The sequence below is a fragment of the Podarcis erhardii genome, assembly GCF_964252035.2.
Source record: "Podarcis erhardii genome assembly, chromosome: 5".
In the NCBI taxonomy this organism is placed as follows: domain Eukaryota; kingdom Metazoa; phylum Chordata; class Lepidosauria; order Squamata; family Lacertidae; genus Podarcis; species Podarcis erhardii.
In genome coordinates, this window is record NC_138509.1 from 6,114,192 (window position 1) to 6,125,349 (window position 11,158).

Consider the following 11,158-nt stretch of genomic DNA (forward strand, 5'->3'; position numbering starts at 1 on the left):
ATTTTCATTTAAGTTATCTCAGATTTGTACGAAGGATGAACAGTTCCTGTATTGCAGGTAAGTGGGTTGAGGCTGATGGAAGTCACCCAGTGAGTTCCTGGTTTAAAGGGAAGTTTTCCTTCTGCACATGTGTTTTCCCTCTGCACATAACTGTTGCATTATAGGGAAGCATTGCATCGTTCTCTTTCTACACATAACTGTGGCCTTATGGGAAGCATTGCTTCTTTTCTCTTGCATTCTGGGAACTCTCACTTATAATCTTTTCTCTGTTTCTGCACACACTGTACGAACCTGTTCCAAACATCAAGACATTCTCTCATCGCTCAGTTCACCTTAAGTTCATGGTGACTTGTTCTCCATGCATAGTCGACCATATCTATAGAACTTGATTATTGTATTCTTTCATGTTATGATCAATCATTAGTAATTGTTTTATGCCATATTAATCTTTAGTTATTATTAATTAGGAGGTTTCATGCCTGTCTAGTCCCAACCTCGTTTCCCAGCCTTTAATCTACCGGTGATTAATGTTCACATGTAATTCCCACCCCTCACATGTAATTCCCGCCTTGTATGTATGTTAACCAATCAGCATTAAGTTTCTTTGTGTTTGTATCAACCAATCAACCACAAGCACACCTGTGGCAATGTTTGTAATATTCAATAAAAGAGAGTTCCCGGGACTTTCCCGGCAGACGCCTCTCGTGGCACCCACTGCTCGTCTCCCGTGATTTTCATTCCTACATCTGGTGACCCCGACCCCTACACTGGTTGAGATAGGATTTGATCCGGAAACTCCCTGGTGCAGAGCTCAGCATCTTTCTGGTCTCAAATTCAGTTTGCCACATTTCTGCACCACGAATTCCTCATGAAAACTCACCTGCATTCATTTCTTCTGATGCACAGTTTTGTATGCAAATTTATCTAACATACACATTTTTGCAAACAATCTTCCTAATATAAGGTATGTCATTTTCATCAATATACATGGGGCAGTGACAGTTGTGCACACCTTTCCTTTATAAACACAGCTTTGTAAAAGAAAAAAAGAGTGTTGAGAACTGTGTCATAAAATTTGGAGAAGTGCAAATATCTACATAGAGCTGCATCTCAGTTCACACTATGTTTTAGGAAGTGCAAATTAGGTAGGTGAATAGCACCAAATATTTTCCCCATTGCTTTTAGTCATATATGGTGTACCTGAAAAATGTGGAGATTGAGACACTTTACAGTTTCCCTACCTGGTTACCAAGACACAATCTTCTCCTATCACAGGCAACCAGGCAAGTGGTTATAAACAACTTCAAATTCTTACTCTGATTCAGAAACACCTTATGTGAAACCATATTTTTTTCCCAAAGCTCTATACCTTATTCCTCATACTATATCTGGGAACAGAGTTTTTTTTAAACAGAATGTTCTGAATCTGCTTCAAAGCTGAATATGTCTTCCTTTACCCCCATCTCAAAGTTTTGTTTCCAAAAGATGTTAACATTTAAAACATGCACCTGTGGCTATGAGGTAATGCACAATACCTCTGAGTTTTAAACAGAACACACAAACATAATGTTGTTGTGTTGGTGTTGTTAATGACTGAAGGCTCCCTGTTAGGGGGGGGAAGCACAAACAGACCATGTACAGTTTTAAAATAATCTAGACCACAGGGGGGCAGAAAGCTTCCTTTCCTCAGCCCCACATCAGCAAAGTACTTAAGCAGATGCTCAGCATTTAAACCCATATAAAGGTCCAAGGGGAGGGGAGGGGGTAAAGCTTGGCTGAATCAGGATATTAATTCCCAATCATTCTGCTGCCTTTTTCTGGACCCAGAGCTAAACTTCAGAAGATAAGGAAGCTGTGGTCATTCTTTTTAGTTCTGTTATCAACATGGATCAGGGGACTAACTAAACAGGAGGCAAGTGTAGAACAACCATCAGTGTATCTGAGTGCATGCTTAGGTAAAGGTAAAGGGACCCCTGACCATTAGGTCCAGTCGTGGCCGACTCTGGGGTTGTGGCACTCATCGCGCTTTATTGGCCGAGGGAGCCGGCATACAGCTTCCAGGTCATGTGGCCAGCATGACTAAGCCACTTCTGGTGAACCAGAGCAGCACACGGAAATGCCATTTACCTTCCCGCCGGAACGGTACCTGTTTATCTACTTGCACTTTCATGTGCTTTCGAACTGCTAGGTGGGCAGGAGCAGGGACCGAGCAATGGGAGCTCACCCCGTCGTGGGGATTCGAACCGCCGACCTTCTGATCAGCAAGTCCTAGGCTCTGTGGTTTAACCCACAGCACCACCCGTGTCCCATGAGTGCATGCTTAGGTGGGGATTAATTAATTTATTCAAATTCCTTCCTACCTCACCTAAGGTGGTTCAAGGTGATTGCAAAGGTCACATCATTCCAGTAATTAAAATAACGGGAGGGCAACCCAAAATAAATGAAGCAGATAACATGGTAGAAATTGTGAAGGAGCTTTGGAGCCACCTCCAAGGAAGCACTTCCCATAGATGTTCTGCTCTTCTTCAGAAAGAGACCAAGGCCCTTCCAGACTATTGGGGGCAGGGGATATTGACAGTACAGCTCTCTTTTTTTGTCAGGATCACAATGCATGCAGAAGGGAGGTTTAACTCTTCTTCCTGGTTCCTGTCCCCATTAAATTGCAACCCACCCAGTACAATTGTTAATGGAAGGGAAGCTTCTGTTGGCCCAATGAGATCTTTTCTTCCAGGGAAAGGAATTTCCATTGGGACTGCAGTGAGGGAGGAAAAGGTGAATACTGCCCTCCCCAGGCACTGTGGTTGGACCTACTCACCAACTATTAGTTTTAAAATAAAATGCAGACATAGTTGCTAATGACACTGTTAGTGATATGTCTCATTTGTCCCCAAGTCACTCCTTAGATCTTAGAACCACACTAGTACTGCCCAGTTTGCTACAACTCTCCCAGCTTTGCCCAAGGAACTTTTGTTGCTGTATAATACATGCTTGAGAAGAACATCCACTCCATTTGTTCATGTCTCGCACTTTCAGTCTCTGAAAGGATTGAGGTGTGTTTGAGACAAAATCTGCACAAAATCCACAAGAGAATCTGAGCACAACATCTGCTATTTTCATTGCTCTTTCTGTTGCTACCCCTCCTTCTCTCTCCTCCAGAATGGTTCATTAGTATGTGACAAAAATACTACAACAAAATTATAATAACAGGTTGTCATCATTGCACATATCTGCTGTAGTTGCTTGCCTTCTCAGGCTAAAGAGAAGAACATTTTTTTTAATGAGGCATTTTCTGATATTGAGAATTAGAAACAGTGAATCTGTTAAACTGTGTGTGGGTTTGAGAGTGCAATGTTCTGAAAAAGATCAAAAGAGAGCATGCAGAAAGGAGGAGCAAAATAGTTGGTCCTAATAATAATAATAATAATAATAATAATAATAGTTATTTAATCACCCCAAAGACATTCAGTAGAAGAGGGGAGTGGTAGGTAAACTGTAGCTATTCAGGAAAACTCAAAGCAAACTTTTAGTAATTTGATGTTCCAGTAATAGGTGAAAGCATGGATGCTGGCAGTGTGAGCTCTGTGTTCAAAAAGAAAGCAAACTCAATGACAGAGTAAAATGATAACACACATTATCTGTCTTGCTTTTCTTGATAAACACCATAAGGATTTATTTTTTAAAGAAAAGAAGGAAGGAAGGAATAATAAGGGAAAGGAATGCTTCTGGGCTAATTCTTGAACAAATTGGAAAAAGCTACTTTCTTGCCTCTTTGTGTACAAGAGCTTCCTGTGACATTAAAGTTCCAAACATTTGAGATAAACAGGGACAAAAGCATCAAAAGCCTCTTTTCAGGGATGTTATATAATAGTGACTCTAACGAAGAAGAAAAGGGTCAGGTTAGTCACAAACTCCAAAGAAGTGATATGCTTCACAATTATACTGGAGCCATTGATTATCAATTCCTGTCTTGCCATTCAAACAGAAAAAGGTAATAATAATTAGATGTCAGGGCAACATTATCAGTGTCACGAAGACATCATTTTAGCAGTGCCTTCCTACTCAGGAGTAAGCCCCATTGGGTTTAATATGGGTCTAACTCTTGGGTAAATAGGTATAGGGATGCTGCCTAAAACATCCAACTTGTTTATGAAGATGACTTGATTTGCGAAGCTGCATAAATTTTGAAAGGAATACTTAAGGGGGGGACGATGGGACAGACCAGAGCTCAGTTTTCTCCATCTATCCAGTACCAGTGACCACAAGATCTGGAATACAGTGTCCACTCCAGGGTGCCACATTTTAAGAAAGAAAAAAGTGGAATGGGGCAAGCAGGAAGGTGCATGTTTGGAAACCAAGTCCCACGAGGAACAGCTGAAAGAGCTGGGTACGTTCAGCTTGGAGAGGAGGAAATTAAGAAGACACACGATAGTGGGCTTCAAATACCCAAAGGGCTGTCATTTAGGACACAGGTTCCCCAACTCCAACCCCATGAACCATTTGAAAATTGCTGAGTGTCTTGGCTTCTCCAATGCAAAACGGAGCCGAGAAGGTACATTCTGTAGCAGAGAAGCTTGGGGTAGAAGGGGGTTGCTCCCACAGACCTTGTTCCTGACTCACTAGTTTCCCCTACAAGTTCCACTAGTGCCTTCCCACCCTCACTTCCAACCAAGATTTCAGAAATGTGTTTGCAGGAGGAAAACCCGCAGGCAGTTGGAGGACTAACTAGGAAACGTTATTCCCTGACAGTTCAGATTTGCACAGGAGGAAGAAGAAGTAAGGTTTTAAAGGCATGGAACTGAGGTGGAACATTGTTGTTGTTGTTGTTTCGTCATTTAGTCATGTCCGACTCTTCGTGACCCCATGGACCAGAGCATGCCAGGCCCTCCTGCCTTCCACTGCCTCCTGCAGTTTGGTCAGACTCATGTTTGTAGCTTCGAGAACACAGTCCAACCATCTCGTCCTCTGTCGTCCCCTTCTCCTTGTGCCCTCCATCTTTCCCAACATCAGGGTCTTTTCCAGGGAGTCTTTTCTTCTCATGAGGTGGCCAAAGTATTGGAGCCTCAGCTTCAGGATCTGTCCTTCCAGTGAGCACTCAGGGCTGATTTCCTTAATAATGGAGAGGTTTGATCTTCTTGCAGTCCATGGGACTCTCGAGAGTCTCCTCCAGCAGCATAATTCAAAAGCATCAATTCTTCGGCGATCAGCCTTCTTTATGGTCCATGGAAGTGAGAGCTGGACCATAAAGAGGTGGAACATACAGTACTGTAAAGCCTAAAGCACAAGTCTTTGAGAAAAGGGCAGGATGCAAATGGGAAGAGGGAAGGAATATCTCAGGAATATCCCAATTGCTCTGCATACTCCTTCAATGCAGGCCAACATTACTACATGGCAACTACTTGGCTGATTTCCCTTATGGACATAGGAGTGTGAAAAGAACTGGATGAAGCCCATGGTCCATCTAGGCCAGCATCCTGTTCTCACAGCGGCCAACCAGGAGTCTGTGGAAAACCCACAAACAGGATTTAAGCTCAAGAGCAGTCCCTCCTCCTGGGGTTTCCAGCAACTGGTATTCTTACACCTGACTACTGAGTTAGGAGAATTTGAGGGAGCATCATGGAGTGTTGTCTTTCTTGTTCTGTTTTACCACACACACACACACACACACACACACACACCAGCGGCGTAGTGTGGGTTGTCAGCACCTGGGGCAAGGCAAGTAATTTGCGCCCCTAACCCCTAACCTGCCGCCACTGCCAGCTTCTTCTTGCTGCTGCCTGGGCTGGTCGGGTGTGGCTCTCTCCCGCGCTCAGCGCTGTGCTGGGCGGCCGCTGCACTGTCCCTCCCCCAGATAGTCCCTCCCTCCCTCACTCTCTCTCCGCTCCGCAACGCAACACACGCCTGGCACCCTCCCCCTCCAAGGTGGGCGGCGACCCGGCAGCTCGGATCGGATTCGCACAGCCAGCACTGCAGTGAGAGAGAGTGAGTGAGCCAGGTAGGGGCAGAGAGCTGTGAGTGCGAGTGTGCCCCCCCCAAATGTTGCGCCCGGTGCGGCTGGCCCCCCCTGCACCCCCACGCTACGCCACTGACACACACACATTTGAATAATCAGCAATTTTTCTATAAAAAAAGAGAGAGTGTTCTTGTGATAGTTCGTGCAGAGGCAATTATTCTTCTGTACTTCGATATCATGTCTAAAATTATTTAAGAACACATATAAAGAATACCACTTTACATCTGTTATTCACATTAAATAGTCTTTTAATGTGTCCATTTGAGATTATTCTGCAAATCATTTCTCTTTCATTTCTTCCTCCCACCATCATTTAAACTATATCCATCCTACAGTTACCACATATCAAAGTTATCAACAGTTTCTGAAAGCTTTCTGTATTTTTCTTTTAAAATTATAATTACCTCCCTGTGCATTCCCCCTCCCCGTAAGTGTTTATCTCCACCTTCAAGTGGAACAAGAATACATTCACGAGAGACAAAACTTCCATTGTTTATCCTCATCAGTACAGACTAGGCAGCGAGGAGGAAAAAATGAGGCATCTGTTGAATACAGATGAAGGCAGCAAAGTTGTGGGCCTTGAAGATTTGAAACTGGAGACTTCATTTGCTTTTAAGCAGACAGCTATCTCGTCTTATTTCCATGTAGACACACTCCAAGTACCATGTCGGACCTCTGGCTCCATCCAGCTCAATATTGTGTCTTTGACTGGTAGATGCTCTCAGGGTTTTCAGACAGAACTGTGCCTTCAGGTACTTGAATTAAGAATGCCAGGGAAGGACTGGGAATGCCAAGGATTCCATATTAAAAACAGCAACTGGAAGCTCTTAGAGATGCTGTTGCAAAAAAACATATATGCAATTTTCTGACACCAGTATAGAAATTATGCATGTCCTGTTACAAATCAGCCTGAGAATATTATAAGTGGCATCATCAATGACAAAAGGGGGAGCAGTGATGGGTTATACTCACAGATGTTCACTGCAAAAGCAATTTCTTAAATAAATAAGCAAGAAAGAGAGATGTATCTCAAAGATGCTCGAAGGGACAGCAGTTTAACATTAAATTAGTTCAATGCATTGTCCCAAGTGCCTTTTCAAAGGCTTATTCACTCACTCCCCCACCTTTTACAAAATACTCAAAAATCCCATTTCAAAGACCTTGTCCTCTGTGAGAACTGACCTACAACACAGAGGGTTCACACCGACTGTCCCTACATTTGGCACCAGACATCATTGTGAAGAAAAATTAAATGGCCAGAAACACACAGACAGTGCAATCCTAGAATTAAGTCCCATTGAACTATACAGGGCTTACTTCTGTGTAGATATGTATAGGATTGCACCGTGATATTTGAACCCTTTATATTCTTCTTTGCATCAGGTTTGCATCAGAGATGGTGACAACAACCATCTCTTGTGCCTTTAAGCTGTGCTGCAAGTCCTCTCTTTGTTCTTTTAAAGAAAAGGATGCAAGATTACGACCACCTTAATTTCACCTTAGGAGGTCCTTTGAACTGCTAGTGAAGAACTTTAACTTCTTTGTGCTTCAGTTAGAAGAGTGCATGGAAAACTAGAATTAGCTTCCCCAAGGGGCTTATTGTGTTGGCAAAGAAGCAAAGTGCCTACAAAGCTCCTGAGCTGCTCTAAGGTTTGGGGGTTTTGTTTTGTTTTCACTTTAGCAGAGGGTGGGGAGGAAAAGGAGACATCTTCAAACAAAGATCTTCAATTTTCTGCTCAGATATTTAACAGACCCTGTCTCTTAGTTCCCCCTCCAGTGACTAGGGATGGGGAGACATTCAATTTGCTTTGCGCTTAAAGCAAAGTCATCAATTTCACCCTTTCTAAAGCAATATTAGAACTGAAACAAAGCCATGATTCGAAATTTGTACTTATCCAAATTGTGCAATGTTCACAAAATGCATATATTAAAGGAAAGGGAGCCTTAAATGAATATATTTTTGAAAATAACTCAAAACATGCATTGCCGTTAATAAAAGTATTGCAAAAATGTGTACATGAGTCAAAGCTACAGCAAAAGCAGGCATAGGCAAACTCGGCCCTCCAGATATTTTGGGACTACAACTCCCATCATCCCTAGCTAACAGGACCAGTGGTCAGGGATGATGGGAATTGTAGGCTCAAAACATCTGGAGGGCCGAGTTTGCTTATGCATGAGCTAAAGTATGTTTATTAGGAGAAATGAGCAGTATAATGCTAAATAATTTTCACAAGGGTTTGTTCAATATGAAGGCTTGATTGCTGGTAATAAAGAGAGGCATTTGTAATGCACCTGAAAAGTGTGCTCAGTGGGGTGTGTGCTTACTTTACATTACAAAACAGTATGTAGGAGGATACCTCTAAGCATTAAATTACTTTTATCTCTCATCTCTTTTGTATTTGTATAACATATTTATTTATTTATTTATTTATTTAACAAGAAAAAAACACACACAAAAAAAACCACAAATACCAAATTACACACAAATTACAAAAATAACCATAGACACATAATTTTCTTGGCAAACAATAAAACATCTATTGGTCTTAACACTAAAGACCCAACTTCCCGTCTCTTCCATATTTCAAATTCATATTACTTATTGCCAATACACATTTTTTTCATAATTAAACTTATTCTCAATAAATCTAATTTCTTCTATCTACCTAGCAACTATTACTGAAGTTCCTCGAATGCTGCAACAGAATTTAAACTACTATATTTATTTTTCAGATATTCTTTGAAAACCTCCCATTTAGAAACAAATTCCTGCTTTGATTTATTCTTTATTTTTTCTGATAAACCATCTAATTCGGCATATTCTGTCAGCTTTTGGATCCAGTCTTGTATATAGAGGATTTCATTACTCTTCCATTTTGCTGCGATCAAAACTCTTGCTGCCGCCGTCGCATATAAAAAGATACCCTTCCTCTTTTGTGGAATATCCAAATCTGTTATTCCCAGGAGGTAGGCCTCTGGTTTTTTATTGAAAGAGATCTTTAGCATTTTTTGCAGTTCTGCATGTATACTCTCCCAGAATACCTGTATTTTCCTACATGTCCACCACATATGGTAGAATGTTCCTGAGTCTCCGCATCTCCAACAATTACTTGACACATTTTTATACATTTTGGAAAGTTTCCATGGTGTTAGATACCATCGATGTTGCATTTTTTGAAAGTTCTCTCTAATCGTGTAACAGTTTGTGAATTTCCAATTGATCTTCCATAAATTTTCCCATTGGGCCATGGTTATTGAATAGCCAAAATCCTGGGACCACCTCACCATTGCCACTGTTACCTCCTCCTCCTTGACTGACATTTTTCAGTCAGTGGTCAGGGATGATGGGAGTTGTAGGCTCAAAACATCTGGAGGGCCGAGTTTGCTTGTGCATGAGCTAAAGTATGTTTATTAGGAGAAATGAGCAGTATAACGCTAAATAATTTTCACGAGGGTTTTTTCAATATGAAGGCTTGATTGCTGGTAATAAAGAGAGGCATTTGTAATGCACCTGAAAAGTGTGCTCAGTGGGGTGTGTGCTTAGAATCATAGAATCATAGAATCATAGAATTGGAAGAGACCACAATGGCCATCGAGTCCAACCCCCTGCCAAGCAGGAAACACCATCAGAGCACTCCTGACATATGGTTGTCAAGCCTCTGCTTAAAGACCTCCAAAGAAGGAGACTCCACCACACTCCTTGGCAGCAAATTCCACTGTCGAACAGCTCTTACTGTCAGGAAGTTCTTCCTAATGTTTAGGTGGAATCTTCTTTCTTGTAGTTTGGAGCCATTGCTCCGTGTTCGCTTCTCTGGAGCAGCAGAATACAACCTTTCTCCCTCCTTTACATTACTTTACATTACATTACAAAACAGTATATAGGAGGATACCTCTAAGCATTAAATTACTTTTATCTCTCATCTCTTTTCTATTTGTATAACATTTTTCTATGTGTACACAATTCCCCCCCCAATAATCCTCAGAATAGACCTCTAAAATATATCAGAATTATTATCAACATACTACAAATGAGGTACTGCAACAAGACAACCCAGTCAGTTTTTGACGGAGGTGAGATTTTCACCAGGGACCTCCCTGCTTACAGCTCATTCTCTTACACTGCAGTACATTACACCATTTGTATAGGATTGCATGGTTCATCACTATGCTAAACTGGTTCCGTTAGAATGATGTGAATCTGAAATAACAAATTCAAAACAAAATGTGGCCCTTGAAACAGCAGCTGTTGCTTAACGGAAACTTCTGTGAAGGGGGGGGGGGAAGTATATTCTGTTAAGGAACAGGAGTCCTTTTGTAGCCAGCACAGCTTATTTACTCTGGCTCCCATTTTTCATTCTGCCTTTTCACAAAGCCAGTGCGTAAAAACAGAATTGCTGTTGTTCCATAGGAATGTATTGGCATTTTCTCCTTGTTCCCCACCTGACATCATAATCCTCTGTTTGTGACATAGTAATCATTTCCACAGTGCCCATTTGTGAGAGCCAAAAGCAAGGGTTTAAAACTTGATCTGAAAAATGCTGTTTGCTATGATACCTCCCCTAATATCATATTGACTTACAGTCCTGACACGCTAATTTCAGCCAAGTGACATGAAATATCCTTGCATACATGGGAGTGGTGCACTTGGAACGATTCCTTTCAGAGAATCCCCTGCAGAGCTTATGGCTTTATCAGTTTTCCTACCACCACCATCCAACCCCAAACATATTTTGTGGTTGCTTGTTTAAGACATGTCAAACTAAGAGTTGGAACATGATTCAGCACAGCCTTGTTTTTAAATCACTCCTTAAATCTCTCTTTCACACTCACACACTGCTGCAACGGTTTGCGTAGCATGCCGCCAATTTGTGTGGCGATGACAGCCACCTGCTCAAGAAATAATTATCAATGCAATTTTCAGGTATGCTTTTATGCAATGAAGGTTTCAAATGGCAGTGGCTGAGCTACCAACAATCACATGGTTTGGAGCTGGGGCAACCAATGTGGGATTCTCCAGATGTTGCTGGCCTTCAGCTTCCATCAGCCTCAGCTAGAATAGCCAATGGTCAGGGATGGTAGGAGTTATAGTCTAAAGTCTGTGAGGGATGGCTCAGTTGGGAAATAATGATGGGTGGGTTTGAGCCACAC